At 32.6% G+C, this 19,498-nt stretch overlaps 1 pseudogene; it reads right to left on the bottom strand.

Moving 5' to 3' along the window:
- Nucleotides 1-5,434: 5,434 nt before the first annotated feature.
- Nucleotides 5,435-19,498, bottom strand: part of LOC149562960 (taxadiene synthase-like) — a 98,705-nt pseudogene continuing 84,641 nt past the window's right edge.

The following is a 19,498-nucleotide window of genomic DNA, read 5'->3' as shown; positions in this document are numbered from 1 at the left end:
ACATAGTCATAAGATTCCAAGTAGGGGACATTTTTGTGTAGTCATGATTGGACTTCGAGTCAAAGATTTTAATGGTTGGAATATTCTAATGACTCAACTTTTTCAACTTCCAACAGTTGTAACTAAGAAACAAATATGTAAAATCAGTTTTGTAGTTATGACCAATTCTCTTCTATAAATTTTATTGCTTATTTCTTAGTCAAATTTTATCACATATGTCAATGGCATTAAAACCTTTCATAGGGCAGTATATTGTTAGTTTACATTGATTTGGAAATGTAGCAACCAAACCTAGACTTTTGTTTGGCCAGAAATACAAAAGAGGAAGATGTACACATGAGGAGCTACTATTAAATAATATTTACTTATTTGTCACAATCAAGTTAGGAAAGGGTGTGTATAATACAACTACTGATTGGATTCTCAAGCCTTCACACTCACCACACATTTAAAAGAAATAGTTATTACATTGGTAGGATCATACTCTATTTAGAAAATTTAGTAAGATAACAAATATTTGATCACCTTGACATAGTCCTCTGAATGTTTCTATATAAAATATTAGTGTTCTTCAATCCATATTATAGAATCTAGGTGTGGAAATACAATGAAATGCTCAATTCAGCTAGTGCTTCTTGAATCCAAATACTTTCATGTCTTTAAGAGAAGACCTATAATTGACTTTTTCATAGGCTTTCTTAACGTGTAATTTAATCATTATGTATTCTTACTGGTGTTTTCATTTGAGAAACTTTCCCAAAATGTGAAACCTACTATCCATAGCCATTGGTGTTGGAATTACTAAGAAGAAAGAAAACTCTGAGAGGTGGGGGGCAAGGGTGGGGGTGGTGAATAAGTACTTGAAAACCTTAACCATAAAAAATTCACCACACATCCATCTCATAATTTAGCATGTAAATTGAAATAGCTATCAACACATGCTAATGCATAACATGAAACAAATAGCACATAACACAATAAGTTTGTTACCTAGAAACACTCCAATGAGAAGGTAAAACTTGGGTGGCGATGACACCCAAAAATCTTCACTCCCATAGGTGAAAAGTGTATCCAATTATGGTTACAATTTTTTGATCCTAAACTATGATCTACCCTATGTATAAAGCTCTACCCTATTAAAGGTTTACAAAGACTACTAAATCTTACCTTGTTAAAGGATTTCAACATCCTACTAAATGTGTGCCTTGTTAGAGGACTTAAACTTTCAATAAAAAAATCACTCGGTTAAGAGATTTATACAATCCCATTAGGACTACTCCATTAGGGGATTTTTTCTACATCAATTGTCAAAATGATTCAACACCATGATCCTTCGGTTAGCACTCTACTACTAGATATTAGATCTTTTCTTTCCAAATATATCCTTGATCCTCCTAATTAAATATGTCTCCTCTACCCTTTAACTACTCTTCTTTGTTCTCTCTAATTGATTATGGGTGGACCTGCAATAATGGGTTACACTTTTTTGCGTAAATTGACACTAAATTGTGAATTTTCAAGAAATCTTTCACATTTGGAAGTAAATTGCTATTTAATGGTTAGGGATTTGGAGATTAAGTAAATTAGAGTCTTTTAGGATTTTTGTGTTGATTCTAAATATATTTTAAATTAATTTTTAACTAATTTTATTGAATTAATTTTTGCCCATGAAAATTGGTGTGTTATCAATAACCTAATTTGTAAACTGTAACATTGTTTTTGATACACAACTTTTTTCTACAATAGATATCAATGTTGTTCTTTCTGATTCAGTTTGTTAATATCCATACCAAAACTATGGAGGTGATCTGATGTCTTTATCCTTAGTATTTCATATTTTATCAGAGTTTAAAGTTGACCTAACACTAATTTGGACATATATGGATTTTGACACGTAAATTATTATATATTTACCCAATTTCAGAATTTCTTCTTTTCATTGAAAGCAGGTTTGAAAATGGAGACCATAGTTACTTTTCAAAGAGTTTGTTTTCTTAGTTATTATTTTTCCGTGAGCGTTCAATATATAAGATTATTTTTAATAACAAACCTTGATTTAGTTAATGTAAAAAAATGTATACTTAATTTTTTTTAAATATATCAAATCCATATTCATTAGAAAGCTCATTTCGAGTACTTGTGTCATGCAAAATGACATGTCTTCAATGCTCCATGTGAACTTATCAATTGAGCCTAGAAGCCATGAAAACAATTGAAAATATTATAGACTTTGTAAAAGCCATCTGGTTTACTAGTTTCGATAGAAACTAACTTTTTATCGAAAGTTTTTAGATAGTTTCCATAGAAACTATTTGTATTTAGTTTCGATAGAAACTAAATTGTGTTGGAATTAATAATGGGAAAGTAAACTTTGAGAGGGGGATGCGAATTGACATTTCAAAACTTTAACCATAAAAACCTTCACCACACATCCATCTCATAAGTTAGCATGTAAATTGAAATAACTAGCTATACATGTTCATCCATAGCACAAAACAAATAACACATAACACAATAAATTTGTTACCTATAAACCCTTTAATGAGAAGGTAAAATTGGAGTGGGGATGACATCCACAAATCTAAACTACTACAATTGTAAAGTTTATCCAATGAAGGTTACAATTATTTGATCATAAACTATGATCTAACGTGTGAAAGGTCTTCCCTATTATTTAAGGGTTACCAAGACTATTAAATCTTACCCTAATAAAGGATTCCAAAACCTTGATAAAAGTGCGGTTCATTAAAGGAGTTCAAATTAAAATAAAGTAAGCACCCTATTAAAGGATTTACAAAAGACTAGTAGGACTACTTGGTTAAGATATTTTCACTTATTCACCTATTAGAATATTTCAACCTTGATCCTTCAGTTAGCACCTCTCTACTAGATATCAAATATCCTCTTTCTTGATGTATACTTGATCCTCTTGATTAAATATATCTCCTTTGTGTTTTAACTACTCTAGTTTGTTATCTCTAACTGATTCTGCAATTCAGACCTCTTTCACAACCTCCTTAGACACCATGAATGTTCTCTCTATACTTACTAATATGTCTTCTCTTCTCATCTACACATACAAAATCTTTAGGTTTTTCCCTCCTTAAGAAGACTTAGGTGACCTAGGGTTATGTAGGAATTAATGATTGTGATACACCCATTTTTCCACTTAGAACTTCGCTTAATCTGGTCAGTTGCATGTACCACATAGGGATTCTCAATATACCTTTGTATATATCCTATAGAATCATAAAAAAATTCTTAAGTTAGCCTAAAAATGGTTTACAAAGGAGTTTGTGCCATTACAAACAACTATGTCCAAAACTATTTACTTGGCACTTGAAATCTCTCATGCTCACCATTCACTATTTCCTTATTGTTCTAACTTAGTTTGTTTGTATCCACTATTTTACTTGGCATAAGAATCATTCAACATATGTGTTTTTCTAAAAACTTGAGTGACTTCACACATACTAGATCTTAGCACTATCTATGTATATTGCTTGATATACACTACTTACTTGGCACATATAGCTACATATAGAGCTCGATTAACTAATGACTTAAGTGTTCTGTCACTACCTTGTCAAAACCAAAATCAAATAAAAAATCTCCCACTTTGACATGAATACAAAAATAATTGTTATGCATATACAACATAAATTATGTGCATAACTTCGATAATCTATATCTCATAGAAAATTTCAAAATTTCAAAATTTTGAACTAATGAATTAACTATCATACCTCACCAAAATTTTATAACTCCCTCTATGTTTGAGTGTTCCTTGTTGTACTATTGTTGTCCCCTATTTCTATCTCAAAAAAATTTCCCCCTTATCATCTTCATTTCCCCCTTTTTTGACACTTATGTCATTTGTGTGGTACACTAAGAGTGTGTTTTTCAAAAAAAAAAATTATAGACCTCCATGATAATCTTTTATGCTACATCCCAATTGTTATGCGCTTCCTCTATAGATTAATATTGGATATCTAGCTCAACATCAAGGTTAACTAAGCCTTCATGAGTGGAAATATGAGAGTCTTTCTTCATCAATGTGTTAGTAAAGGCTAGTTCGTTATGTAACACTTCCATGTATGGAGTTAGCATGGACTGGATGTTGATCAAGGTAGCCTTGATGTTCGCATCTTTTGAATGTATTGTTGCTAGTTGACCTTGATTACATAATAATCTCTAATAATGAGCCTAGCTTTGACCTAGAGATAGTTTCAATATTGTACTTGTGGATTGTAGATCTCCTTATAGTTGATCAATAGCCCTCTTTACTTCTTGTGTGAATAAATTCACATTACAAAGCTTTGTGTGTAGAAAAAAAATATTCTCCAACACCTTTTTTACATCCTCTATCTTGGTTGCTAGCTCAACTTGTTGTAGCACAATAGCACTAGATCCTTTTAAAAGTTAAATATGGGTACTTGTTTCTAAAAAATACAATTTTTTTATGTCTTCAAAAATGGGTACTTGATTTTTTTAAAAATAGATGCCCATTTTTAAATTTTGGATCGAGTGCCCAAGCCAATTATTGTGGTCTCTTTAGGTCTTGCCTTCTTTTTGTTGCCTCTTAGTTTTTTCCTTCTTTTATTGTTTTTTGTGCTGGCTTTAGCTAGCTATGGTTGGTAATGGTAGTGGGTGTGCTTGTTCCTCAATATACTATTCCATTCAAGGATTTGATGATCTTTTTATTTCTATAAGAAAATTGGAGATCTGGGTCCTGTGTTGAAATCCTTTTTTAGCTTTAATAAAAAATAAGTGGAAAATACAGAGAGAGAAATGCAAAGTAATCAACTGAATAGAAGAATAGTCATCATATTTTAAATATATGCCCCTTTGAATTAGAAATTAGGAGGAGTATAAGGATCTCATATATTTTTCAATAAATTGATTAATCTCATTCATTTTTAAGATAAGTGAAAAATTTGAAGAAGGAAGTTGGCATAGCCTAAAGATTCCTTAATCTATTATTTAAAGAGCCAACACATTAATAGAGGGCTAATACATTTTATACATTTACTACCATAGTTCTATAGGGTCGATCAAAGTTGTCTTTATGATTTCTTTACTCTCTTTCATGTAATTAAGAAATCCATCTCTATGTACTTGTAGAAGAGCACTCAAGGTATTCTAAAATTAAAGAGAGAAATTTCACCATATTTTGGGGGTGCATCAACTGCCTTAAACTATTGATAGTTCAATTATTTTAGACTTGGATAGATAATTCCTCTAAAGTGATTTAGACAATATTCTTCTATAGAACGTAGATTATCCTTCATATAACATTTTGTAAGTGACCATTCTTGTCCCCTTTGATCCTTCTCACTCTGCATCAAATAAGAGACATTATTAGCATGTTTTGTCTTCATTCCTTGTCATATCTAATTGGTAGAATAATTACCTCCATAGTCAAAAAATCATTTCAACTTTTCCCTTGCAAGGTCATCAGATGAAATTTCTTTGAGGAATTAGTTACAATTGTAAAATCGTTTTCCATAACAATCTCACCCATTAAAAATATTGCAAGTAAACTTGGCCCAACACCAAGTGATAAGACACGATTCTTGAAGTACTCTTCAATTGTTGGTCTATAACCATCTTTTGACCATTGTCTTTCAACATTATAGTATTGATGTGCTCTACCCACTATACAAATAGAGTGTTTTCATAATGAATCACTCATAAAAAGTAATTTCCAAGTATTTGAGCATATGCAATGAGATAATAATTTAATTACATACATTTTTTTTTAATGTAAGGAGTATATCACATCCTTATTTCTTTTTCACCTCCATATTTAATTCATTCATGATTTCATACCACACTTTGAAGATGATTTTCATATAGTTTGGAAGCTGATCTACAAGAGAAGTATCTCATCTACACATAGCAAAAAGTATCAGATACTTTGGTTTCAAGAGAAGTATTGAACTAGAATTTGAGAAATTACCTCTTCATTGCTTTCATAAAATTTGCAAAACTTCTATTGTTGCATATATGTTGTAAGCATCATTGATAACTCCTAACAAGATTTTATTTTTTTTTGGCAATGACAATTTTATATAATTAATACTTAGGTTCAAATAAGGTCCCTGTAATGAACCATTCTAGAACCCTTTGTCATCCAAAGTCCATTTCTGCTATATGTGACTTTTTCCACCATCTCATATAGCATACAAAAACTTATAATTACTATTTACATAAATTTTTAGACTGTTAAAAGGTAAAAAATATAGTAATATTATATCTTACTCACCTTGAAATATATTTCAATTCCTTTTGATGCATGGATTTTCAATGTCAAAGTTTAATGTAGCTAAGTCAACACTTGAAGTATTATGAGCATATGACATCCTATAAAATGAATAAATAAATAAATAATGTAGTAGATGATGAACAAATGACTGATCAAAAGAACACAAGAAAATTTTGTAAACCTACCTAAATAGGGTTTCTCTAAGCCATGCTTGATTATCATCATATAAAATTAGTGAGCACCTCTAAGATTTTAAACATGTCTGTATTATAAAAACAACTTATTTAGATAGTAATAATCTTTAAAAAAAAAAATTAATAAATGTAATCTACATTGATATCTTATCTAGAGGGAAAAGTTCTACATTGGGAGACATTGTATTGATGGATCCTAAGGGTTCGAAATCCCAGTGTTGTAGTGTTGATATCTGTAAAGAGACTCTCCCTACTCCATCTAATTCCTTTTTTACTCCAATATCAACCCCATAAAATAATTGTCTCAATCATAACAATTAATGAGTATTAAAGTACATGAGGGAGAAAATACTTACACGTAAACATAGTCAAGAGCTACTTTGATTTCTTCTTTGAAATACAAAGCTATTCCAAGATGCTTGATATTCTCAACTAGCAAAAGGCTTTCAAGAAAATTGATTTGATATAAGCACAACATTGTTTCACAAATTAAATGTATGTGTGGATTCATTTTACAACAAGGAATGACTTGTAAATTTTGGTAGCTTTGGATAGTTGTTCTTCCATATTTAGTTAATTGGAAAATAATTGTTCTATTAAATAATTTGTTAGATTAGGGATATATATTTGTTAATTAAATGACCACTTTTAGAAGCAACTAGAAATTGACTTGGTTAGGGTTGTTAAGTTGTTTTAATCTTGACTATCAATTGAGAATCAATCTTAGTTGTTGGTTTTCCAATAGGATCTTAGTTGTTGGTTTTCCAATAGGAGTAGTATAAAAGGGAGTCAAGGGGAGAATTTGGAGAACAAGAATCTTTGAGAAGCTTGAACAATCAAGTAGAAGCATTTGTAGTGTTAGTAAATGAGTTTGTAGTGATAGCAAACAATCTTGCAGTGTTAGTAAGGACACAGTGATAGCATTTGGGAGAGAAATGGAGGAACATCAATAGGAGAAATTAGGAGGTTGTTAGAGTTTTTCTAGTGAGAGGCAAGGAATTTTGAATCTCTTGATTTGCTAAAGTTAATATAATTCCTCATCTATAGAACTGGTTTTCCCTTAAGGGTTTTTCCAAGGACAATTTTTCCAAAAATATTGTGTTTCTTGTGTTGTGAATTTCCTTCCATATTTTTATTGGTCAAGTTGTAGTTGTGTTATAATTTCATATTATTTTGGAATTTATTTTTGGCATTTTAATAATCATTTATGATAGGATATTAATTATCAGTGACTGCAATAGGAATTTTCACATGGTATCAGAGCTTTGTTGAGGGTAGAAGAGTTTTGCCCTGGGAAAGAAATTAAGGGTTTGTAAAACCTAGATTGATCTCTTTAGATTTATTATGTTGTAAACATGTCTACCTTCTTTTATCATTTCAAAATTTGGTGTAAGTTGGAATTTTACATTAAGGAGTGATGGAACGATGTCCTATTATATCATCTAATGATAGAAAAACCTAAAAAAAAATTCTCTAGTTATTAGGTTATTTACACATTTTCAATCACGTGATCAAATAATGTTTGAAGGTTTATAATTTTATTTTCTTAAGGTGATGCATTCCACATCAAGTTAAACCAATAAATTACCATTTAGGTAGTAGACCTATATATTACAAATAGTTAAACCAACTAATAACTAGAAATCACACCTTGACATGCACTAGGTATGTTGTCCTCACTATATATACTTATCTCTTTACCAATCTATCTCAACATCTATATCTCTTTCTAAATATTCCTCTTTATCTCTCCCTAGATTTATTATAAAGGTGGATTCTACAACATTATGCCAAATCATCGATAAAATGAGAAATACAAAAAAAGAAAGATACACATCAGCAATGGAGTTGAAAAATAGTGACAATTCATTGAGATAACTGAAAAAGATTACAAAGATCATTAAAAAAATGCGATTACAATGATTTTTTGATATCTTTAAATCTCTAAAAATGACCCTTACAAGTCTTCATTACATCCATGTATTGAAAAGGGTCGACTAAAAAGTGTATTGTACATAGGAACAATTTTAGAATACATATACATCATGAGGAAAGAAGAGTGAGCAGCCAGTAGCATTAGCAACTTCCAAGTGTTCACTATCTCACTTTTGAGAATTCTAATCCTTAGCCAATGAACATTTTCCATCTGCTATTTAAACGTGGGTGTGGCCCAGGTGCTTTTACCATGCCAACCACAGAGTAATTACTCCCCTAGGGTTCTTCCTAACATGAAGAAATCCCCAACCCTGGCATGAGAAAGTTAGCTTCCTAAAACAAGATGGATCAGATGGATCCGGTGCAGCTATGAAACTTACCATAGACATCCATGTGCTTAATAGCCTAATCAAAGATATATGGCAGGGAAATAAAGAAAAACATTCTACATATCAACACATATGCTGAAGTAAAGAGAACACTTAAACCCATATGAACAATTCAGCATATCTACCCATATGCAATGTCAAAAAATAATAGTATTTCTACCGAATTAATATAAGATGGCTTGGCCAAGCACTAAGTTCATCAACATGATGCATGGAGAGTCAAACCATAATGAATCTACGCAACATTTGACAAGTTCAGAGAAGCAAAATGAAATGCATCCATCCCCACCCTCCCAATGCCATAATACACCCTTCCATAAGGAATTTAACTATGACATTCAGTCCATTTATCGGTATCAACTTTCTATCTCGGTCTTTACTCATTCATAATAGTAAACTATGCTAATCAAACTGTTAAGTTTTATTATGAAATTGGAATTATATGACCATTCAATCATCTACATATAGATAACAAGCTTTGCTTAAGTATTTTTACATTGCTAAATCTATGTGAAGCTAACTTGACTATGAAAGAATTCAAGACTAAACAATCATAGATCAAAAATAATTCACTCTATTAAGTTTGGTTATAGCTCTGCAAGATATACAACATTTAGTTGCTCGATAGTAAAGTTCATAATTAAAATATATAAAAAAATCACATGAAAATATTCAGCAACAACATAATATTTAGCATGTGAAAATATTTAGCTACATGAATATAATTAGCCCATGAAAATATAATCAGCTAAATAACCAGTACATGTATTTAATCATTGCACACTGATGGAAATATAAATCATATAAAGCTAAATCATTCATAAAACCCGGTTAGCATTGTAAAAATAGTAACAATCCAGAAATTTTAAACAAGCCACCATTTGCACCATTTTAATGTACGATAAATATTTTTGTTTTCTCTTTATCTTTTTATTTCTTCTATGGTATGTCTAGTCTTCGAACAAAATAATAGTAATATATATTTAAAAGAGTTCCATAGACCTAAATTTCTTATTTAAATATAGTTATGTCTATATATTTCCAAATCTCAAACTATATAGACATAGTCTATGTCTACCATAGCAATAAAGCATTTGTACTAATTTAATATGCTCACATCCAACTCATGGTACCAATAGTTGACTATTCATCATAAAAATGTTTAATAAAACAGCGGGTTATCTATATAAGAGAATAAGATATACAAGAAGAGAAGAAAACAGTTTGATCTTTCTTAGAATCAAGAAAGGAATCTGAGCAATAAGAATTTATGCCATGCAAGTAGCAAGGTGGGATAAAATTTCAAAATCAGATTATATTTAATTCTTAGAAAAAAATCTATATGCTGGATAAAATCTTAAGAAAACAAAAATTAAGTGAATATTGACTCTCCTAAAGCATTATTGACTGAATGATTGATTTAAGGAAAATTAATCAGTTTAATCACTTCCTAAATTGCTTGCCCTTGGATTAATTGACTTCCATTCTATGGGAAGATTAATATACAACTGGAAATATGTTAAAGAAAATACAAATCCTTACTGGTTTGAACATGACGCATAAGAACCATAAGTACCAAACAATCTTAACTCACAATTCAAAGAGGAAGAGTGTGAGCTATAAGAGAAAGACATTGGGTGTCAAGGATGTCCATAGTTAAAGGAAATAAAATCATCTTCAAGTGGCAAGCTAAGAACATAGAACCTTTATTTTCTAAACTCATTCAAAACCAAACTAAGAGAAAAACACCACACACTTCATAGTCAATCCTTCCAAAATGACTCAGAGCTGTGGAATTATTTAAACACTAGAGTTTATGAAGGAATAAGGAACCTGTCAACTATTGAGTAGAATTTGACTATGCTATGTTCCAACTATGCAAGCTTTTTCTCCAGCTGTTACCTTCTACTATTTTTCCTTCCTTCCCAGCCTCCCACTATTGCCGTCTCTTCTCCTCTACTGCTCTATCTATTCTTTCCCAAATTCAATGCACACCCAAAGAGATTGCTACTTCTAGCTACCGCTCTGTGTGCTTTTCCCTTACTTCTTTTTTTAAGGAAAACCCTCAACTGCCTCCGCAGTTCTTCAAACCTACCCCTATTTTCTAGCCACCACTGCTGCTCCCTTCATTTTGTCATTAATTTTTCTTTTAATATGTCGCCATCATGGTTGCATCTGTCCTTTATATGGTTAATAAATTTATTTTCCCTATTAACTTTGTTTCCACTTTCCTTGAGTCTCACTTCTTTTATATATCATTTTCAAAATAATAAAGTTTTGTTAAATAATTTGCACAAATTTATGTATATATACTAGAAATTTTTTAAAAAAAACTTAAACTAAAAATGATTGGAATTTGATCATACACATTTGACATTCATTTCTTTTTTCTTTTTAATAATAAAATAAGATGAAGATATTATCTATTCACACACACACACATCACATTTAACCAGATTCAAGTTTCATTATTAAAGGAATTAAGAAAAATAAAATTAAACACAACATGACCTCAAACTAAAATAAACTCTAAGTGGTATGTGTAAGCTATGAGGATTATCCATAAGTTCTCTTCCAAAAGGCTTACTTTTCTCTACATCAACCACACCCTTGTCTTCAACAACTTGCGATCACTCAAACAGTCACAACCAAAAGCAAGTTAGTAACCATCAATATAATAACTAAATTCTTCATCATGACATCATAGCATTTACAAAACATACATTATTATATCATCATCTAAATGAGATCCAATCATGTAACAAAATGTAACCAAAATTTTTCATGTGTTATTAAACTAGTTAACCATGAAATTTTAATCACATCATTAAGTAGAAGTCAACATAACATTATTTAATCCTAATTAATTCAAGTTTGACCATGTTGAAATTGACAAGGTTGCCACATAATTGCCATGTAGGCACAAACAAAGAAGTTGTATGGTGAGTCGTGACATCCCTCCCCTCTACAAAAATGCATCATCCCGATGTCAATCAAAATAACAACATAACAGTGCTCAAATAAAAATCTAGATAAACGCAACTCAAATTAGATGCAAAAAAGAATTTTGCAAGTCATATGTGTCCTCCCAAGTGGCAGTATCCTCCCCAAATTGGTCCCATTGGACCTTATACTGGAGAACATCTTGATCTCGTACCCCAATGATATGATGCTCAATGAGTCTGGTGGGCTTAACTGCGACCACTCCCGAATCCTGAACCTACAACGCATGCTAGTCAAGCACATGAGACATGTCAGGGTGATATGCCTTAAGAAGGGATACATGAAAAACATTATGAATATGGGCTAGTGCAGGTGGCAGAGCAAGCGGATATGCAACTGGGTTGATAACTTCCAACACCTCAAAGGGGCCAACAAATCTCGAAGAAAGCTTTGAACTCTTGCCAAATGAGATGGAACTCTTCTACGGTCTAACTCTCAAAAACACCTTATCTCCAATTTGAAACTACCTAAAATTGCATTTCTTGTTAGTATAACTCTTATATTGATCAGTTACTTCTTTTAGTTGACTGCAAATCAAGATCATCTAATCCTCCATTTCCCTTAGCATTTTTGAGCCTACAATGATCCGATCCTCTACCTTATCCCAATTCATAGGGGGTATGACACTTACATCTGTAAAGGGCTTCAAAAGGTACCATGCCTAAAGATGAATGATAGGAGTTTTTGTAAGCAAACTCCATTAGTGGAAGATACTCCTCCCATTTGTACTACTGATCCATGCAGTAAATCCGCGATAAATCCTCTAACACCTGATTAACTCATTCAGTTTGACCATTTGTCTCTAGGTGATAGGCAGTGCTAAAGTTCAACCATGCACCCAAAGCAGAGTTCAAAGTAGTCCAAAACTGAGAAGTCATACAAGTGTCCCTATCTAAAATAATGGTTTTTGGAATACCATGTAATCGAAATATCTCATGCACAAATTTCCTTGCCAAAATTGGAGAACCATCTTTCAGACTTCCAAGAATAAAGTGGGCAACTTTGGTTAATTTATCAAGTATGACCAAGATAACATCATGCTTGCATCATGTCATAGGTAAACCTTGCACAAAGTCCATACTGATAACCTACCATTTATATTGTGGAATCTCATGTGGGTACAGGAGTCCTATTGGATGGACATGTTCAACCTTTACATGCTGACATTCCAAACACTAGGCCACATACTCTATCACATCCCACTTGAGTCCCTGCAAAAAATATAATGGTCTCAAATCAGCCATCATCTTGTTTACCCCAGGGTGCCTTGAAAATGGAGTGCAATTCATCTCCTCAAGAATCACCTTCTGTAATCCTTCACGGTCAAAAACATATATCCTGTTCTAGTATCCAAGTAGACTGTCATCATCAAAAGAATAATCCTCAAACCGAGAATTTGAAGAATCCACATCCAAAACTGATTTCACCCAATCATAGTGAGTATCTCCAAGGAGATACTGAAGAATATACTCCCTCAAGCAAGTTCTAGAAGTAGTAATAGAGGTGATATGTCTTTCTACACGGCTCAGTGCATCTACCACTCTATTCTCCTTCCCTTTTATGTACTCAATGCAAAAATCATACTCGCTAAGAAACTCAAACCATCACCTCTGTCTGGCATTAAGATTTGGTTGAGTAAATATGTACCTCAACCCCATGTGATTATTTTTTAACTCAAACAATTTCCCTAATAAATAATGTCGCCACATCTACAAGGCATGTACTATTGCATCTAATTCAAGATCATGTGGTGCATAGTTTACCTCATACTATTTAAGCTTCCTAGACTCATAGGTGACTACCTTACCATCTTGCATAAGTACACCTCCTAGTCCATCCCTGAAGCATCTATCGTAACCAAAAAATGTCCATTTGGATCTGGAATCACTAAAATAGGAGTGGATGTAAGCTTTTTCTTCAGCCACTAAAATGCTCTCTCACATGCTTCAGTCCACTCATACCATTTTCCCTTTCACTGCAAGGAAGTGATAGGTGCTGCAATTTTTGAGAAGCCTTCCACAAATCTCCTATAATAACCTACTAACCCCATAAAACACTATACCTCGCTGATGATCTAAGGTACTGGCCATTCAAGAATGGATTTAATCTTTGCTAGATCCATTGTAATACCTTCTACTGATAAGATGTGTCCCAAATAATGGATCTCCTTTCGATAAAACAAAAACTTTGAGAGTTTTCCAAAAAGTTTCTTCTCTCTAAGGCATTGCAAAACTATATGCAAGTGCTCTTAATATTCTTGCACAGTATTAGAATATATCAAAATGTCATCAATGAAAATTTCCACCAAATTATCAAGACAATCTCAAAATACACTATTCATCAGGTTCATGAAAGCCGCAGGGGCATTCGTTAGTACAAAAGGTAAGACTATGAATTCATAATGCATGTACCTTGTTCTAAATGCTATTTTGGATATATCTACCTCCTTGATCCAAAGTTGTTGATATTTGGGTCTTAGATCTATCTTTGAGAAGATGGTAGCCGCTTTCATTTGATTAAATAGTTCATCAATATGGGGTAAAGGATACCGAATCTTTATGGTAACCTTATTCAGCATACGGTACTCAATGCATAGCCTTAAGGTACCATCCTTCTTTTTGACAAAGATTACAGGTGTTCCCCAAGGTGATACACTAGATGTGATAAAACCCTTGTCTAAAAGTTCCTGTAATTGACTGTTTATCTCATACATCTCGGTGGAAGTCATGCAGTAAGGAACCCTTGATTGAGGTTTAGCCTCTAGTATCAAATTAATAGAAAAATTGAACTCCCTTTATGGAGGTAGTTTTGGAAAATCATCTGGAAACACATCGTTGAATTCCTTTAAGATAGCATAATCCTCTAAATGAGGTGGGGTTTCTTCTTCCAAATCCTTGACAAGTGCCACAAACAACTGACACCCCTTTCTCCTTGCTTTCTTTAATTGCATAATAGAGATGTGTCTTAGCTCAAGTGCTTTTTTGACACCATTCAGTGTCATTGAGTGCCCTATTTCATCATGAAATTCAATTAACTTATCCTTATGATTAAGTAAGGCCTTATGTTCACTTAACTAGTTAATGCCTAAGATGACATCATAAGAACCTAAAGGAGCTACAAAAAGATTCACCTCTATTCGAAAGTTGGGAAGTTCCAACTCACTACAAAAAAGACATTTCTCAACCCTCCACTCATCCCTATTACCATACTCTACAGACCATAGTTTAGCCATAAAACCAACTTTAATAGGTAATCTAGCTACTACTTTAGGATCTATGAAACATTCAGTGGCACCAATATCAACTAGAATAGAAATAGTAATACCAAAAACTGTACCAATTAGCTGAATAGGTGTAGCTTGAAATTTTGCTTGCTGATGACCAACTACATCATGAATGTGATGCTATGATGGAATCTCCTTCCTATCAGACCACTGCAGGCATTTAGCAACAAAGGGATTACCACCATAGAAAAAGCATCCAGTTCTAGGACCCTTCCTATCATCATTTCTATTCTGATCATTCCTATTATTCTAGTTCCTTCCACTTTTCTCATTTCTATTCCTATTATTTTTGTTATTCTGGTTCTTGTTACCATTCCAGTTCCCTTTGTTCCTATTCCTATAAAAACCCTCTTGTCCTTTTTCCATATTTCTAATCTGTTGTTTCTTCCCATTTCCTATATACTTGTCATCCTGGTACCCCTTTTTATCTTGATATCCTCTATTACCTTGGAACTTCCTCTTATAATTTTGGCTGATGGATTTAGATGAGGTCGCATCCTTCAATCTTTGCTCCTGGTTAAGAGCCTTACGTAGTGCAAAGTCCATTATTTCAAGTTCTTGCACCTCAACCTCACTATAAATCTCAGGTTTCAAACCCATCACAAATTTTTGAGTTCTAAATAGTTCATCATGTTGCTACTACAAAACATACTTCACCAAATGATAAAAGTGCTCATGATACTATGTGACATTCATGTTCCCCTAAACCAGTTTATAAAAGTTTGCTACTTTCTTATCATAGTAGAGTTGTGGTAACCACCGCTTGTGGAAATGTTGAAGAAATTCTTCCCAAGTTACCTCTCCATGCTAAAATTTATTTTTAGTCATGACATTCTCCCACCAAGTACCTACCTCACCCATGAGCTGAAAACTAGCCCAAACTACTCGAGAGTTCTCGGTATAGTTTTGCACAAGGAAATACTTTTCTATGCTTGTAATCCATGCTTCAGCATCTTCCCAAAAAGATCTTCCATAAAACATGGGTGGTGTGACCTTCTTGAGGTCCTTTCTCAAATCAGCCAAAATTTGCACCCTATCTATGTTATTCATAGCCATTTGAAGATCAGCTTCTACCTTTCGCTCTTCCTCTAACCTCCTAAGTGCCTTAGCCAATTGGTCATTCACAAGTTTCTTCCTCTATTCCTCCTCTTGTTGACACAGGGCTTCTAAGTGTTGATCCTCTGTGTGCTTTCTTTCCTCCTCATCAATAGGTCTACCCTAAACATTTTGTTCCAAGGTATCCATCCTTTGTCCTTGCTATTGCAAAATGGCCCCTTGCTGAGTCAAGAGTGCCACAATCTGATCAAGTCTCTGATTGGGTTCATCACCTCGTAGACCATTACTGGATTCACCTCTATGGTTCACTCTTGCAACCATAGTGATGATTGAAACACCTACACATGTTTGCGTTAATTAGCATAGTAGCCCCAAGGCCTAGGTTTTAAACCAAGTGCTCTGATATCAAATGTAAAGGCCGATTCTAAAATATTATGCCAAATCATCAATAAAATGAGAAATATGGAAAAAGAAAGATACACATCAGCAATGGAGTTGAAAAACAATGACAATTCATTGAGATAACTGAAAAATAATACAAAGATCATTACAAAAATGCGATTACAATGATGTTCTGATATCTTTAAATCTTAAAAGATGACCCTTACAAGTCTTCATTAAATCCATGTATTGAAAAGGGTCAACTAAAAAGTGTATTGAACGTAGGAACAATTTTAGAATACATATACATCATGAGGAAAGAAGAGTGAGTAGCCAGTAGCATCAGCAACTTCCAAGTGTTCACTATCCTACTTTTGAGAATTCCAATCCTTAGCCAATGAACATCGTCCATCTGCTACTTGAACAGGGGTGTGGCCTAGGTGCTTTTACCACGCCAACCATAGAGTAATTACTCCCTCGAGGTTCTTCTTGACATGAAGAACTCCCCGAGCCTGGCACAAGAAAGTTAGCCTCCCAAAACAAGATGGATTGGATGGATCTAGTGCAGTTGTGAAACTTACTACAAACATCCATGTGCTAAGTAGGCTAATCACAGATATATGGCAGGGAAATAAAACAAAACATTCTACATATCAACACATATGCTGAAGTAAAGAGAACATTTAAACCCATATGAACAATTCAGCATATCTACCCATATGCAATGTCAGAAAATAACAGTATTGCTACTGAATTAATATTTGATGGCTTGGCCAAGCACTAAGTTCATCAACATTATGCATGGAGAGTCAAACCATAATGAATCCTACCATGCAACATTTGACAAGTTGAGAGAAGCAAAACGAGATGCATCCATCCCCACCCTCCCAATGCCATAATACACCCATCCATAAGGAATTTAACCACGACATTCATTCCATTTATCAGTATCAACTTTCTATCTCTATATTTACTCATTCATAATAGTAAAATTTGCTAATCAAACTGTTAAGTTTTATCATGAAAATGGAATTATATGACCATTCAATCGTCTACATATAGATAACAAGATTTTCTTAAGTATTTTTACATTACTAAATCTATGTGAAACTAATTTAACTATGAAAGAATTCAAGACTAAACAATCATAGATCAACAATAATTCACTCTATTAAGTTTGATTATAGCTTTGCAAGATATACAACATTTAGTTGCTCAACAATGAAGCTAATAATTTTATTTTTTTTAAAACATCACATGAAAATATTCAGCAACAAGATAATATTCAGCACATGAAAATATTCAGCTACATGAATATAATCAGCCCATGAAAATATAATCAGCTAAATAACCAATACATGTATTTAATCATTGCACACTAACAAAAATATAAATCATATAAAGCTAAATCCTTCATAAAACCCAGTCATCATTGTAAAAGTACTAAACAAGCCACCATTTGCACCATTTTACCGTATGATAAAAATAAAAATAAATTCTCTTTATCTTTTTATTTCTTCTACAATATGTCCAGTCTTCAAACAAAATAATGGTAATATATATTTAAAAATATGTACTAATGTATATTTAAAAATATGTACTAATTTAACTTATTTCTTCTATGGTATGTCTAGTCTTCAAACAAAATAACAGTAATATATATTTAAAAGAGTTCCATAGACCTAAATTTCTTATTTAAATATAGTTATATCTATATATTTCCAAATCTCAAACTATATAGACATAGTCTATGTCTACCATAGCAATAAAGCATTTGTACAAATTTAATATGGTCACATCAAACTCATGGTACCAATAGTTGACTATTCATCATAAAAATGTTTAATAAAACAACCAGTTATCTATATAAGAGAATAAGATATACAAGAAGAGAAGAAAATAGTTTAATCTTTCTTAGAATCGAGAAAGGAATCTGGGCAATAAGAATTTATTCCATGCAAGCAGCAAGGTGGGATAAAATTTCAAAATCAGATTCTATTTACTTCTTAGAAAAAAATCTATATGCTTGATAAACTCTTAAGAAAACAAAAATAAAGTGAATCTTTACTCTCCTAAAGCGTTATTGACTGAATGATTGATTTAAGGAAAATTAATCATTTTAATCACTTTCTAAACTGCTTGCCCTTGGATTAATTAACTTCCATTCTATGGGAAGATTAATATATAGCTGGAAATATGTTAAAGAAAATACAAATCCTTACTGGTTTGAACATGATGCATAAGAACCATAAGTACCAAACAATCTTAACTCACAATTCAAAGAGGAAGAGTGTGAGGTGTAAGAAAAAGAAATTGGGTGTCAAGGATGTCCATAGTTGAAGGAAATGAAATCATCTTCAAGTGGTAGGCTAAGAAAATAAAACCTTAATTTTCTAAACTCATTCAAAACCAGACTAAGAGCAAAGCACCACACACTTCACAGTCAATCCTTCCAAAATGAGTCTAAGCTGTGGAATTATTTAAATACTAGAGGTTATGAATGAATAAGGAACCTGTCAACTGCTAAGTAGAATCTAGCTGTGCTATCTTCCAGCCATTGTTTTTTCTCGTGTTGCTGCCTTCTACTATTTTCCCTTCCTTCCTAGCCTCCCACTATTGTCGTCTCTTCTCCTTTGCTGCTCTATCTATTCTTTCCCAAATTCAATGCACACCCAAAGAGATTGCTACTTCTGATTGCCATTCTCTGGGCTTTTCCCTTACCTCTTTTTTTAATGAAAACCCTCAACTACCTCTGCAGTTCTTCAAACCTACCCCTGTTTTCCAGCCACCATCGTTGTTCCCTTCATTTTGACATTAATTTTTCTTTTAATATGCCACCATCATGGTTGCATCTGTCCTTTATATGGTTAATAAATTTATTTTCCCTATTAACTTTGTTTCCACTTTCCTAGAGTCTCACTTCTTTTATATATCATTTTCAAAATAATAAAGTTTTATTAAATCATTTGCACAAATATATGTATATGTA

This window comes from Cupressus sempervirens, chromosome 4 (assembly GCF_028749045.1).
Source record: "Cupressus sempervirens isolate cs-2001-9-10 chromosome 4, ASM2874904v1, whole genome shotgun sequence".
Lineage (NCBI taxonomy): Eukaryota > Viridiplantae > Streptophyta > Pinopsida > Cupressales > Cupressaceae > Cupressus > Cupressus sempervirens.
This window is presented reverse-complemented; position numbering and strand designations above follow the sequence as displayed.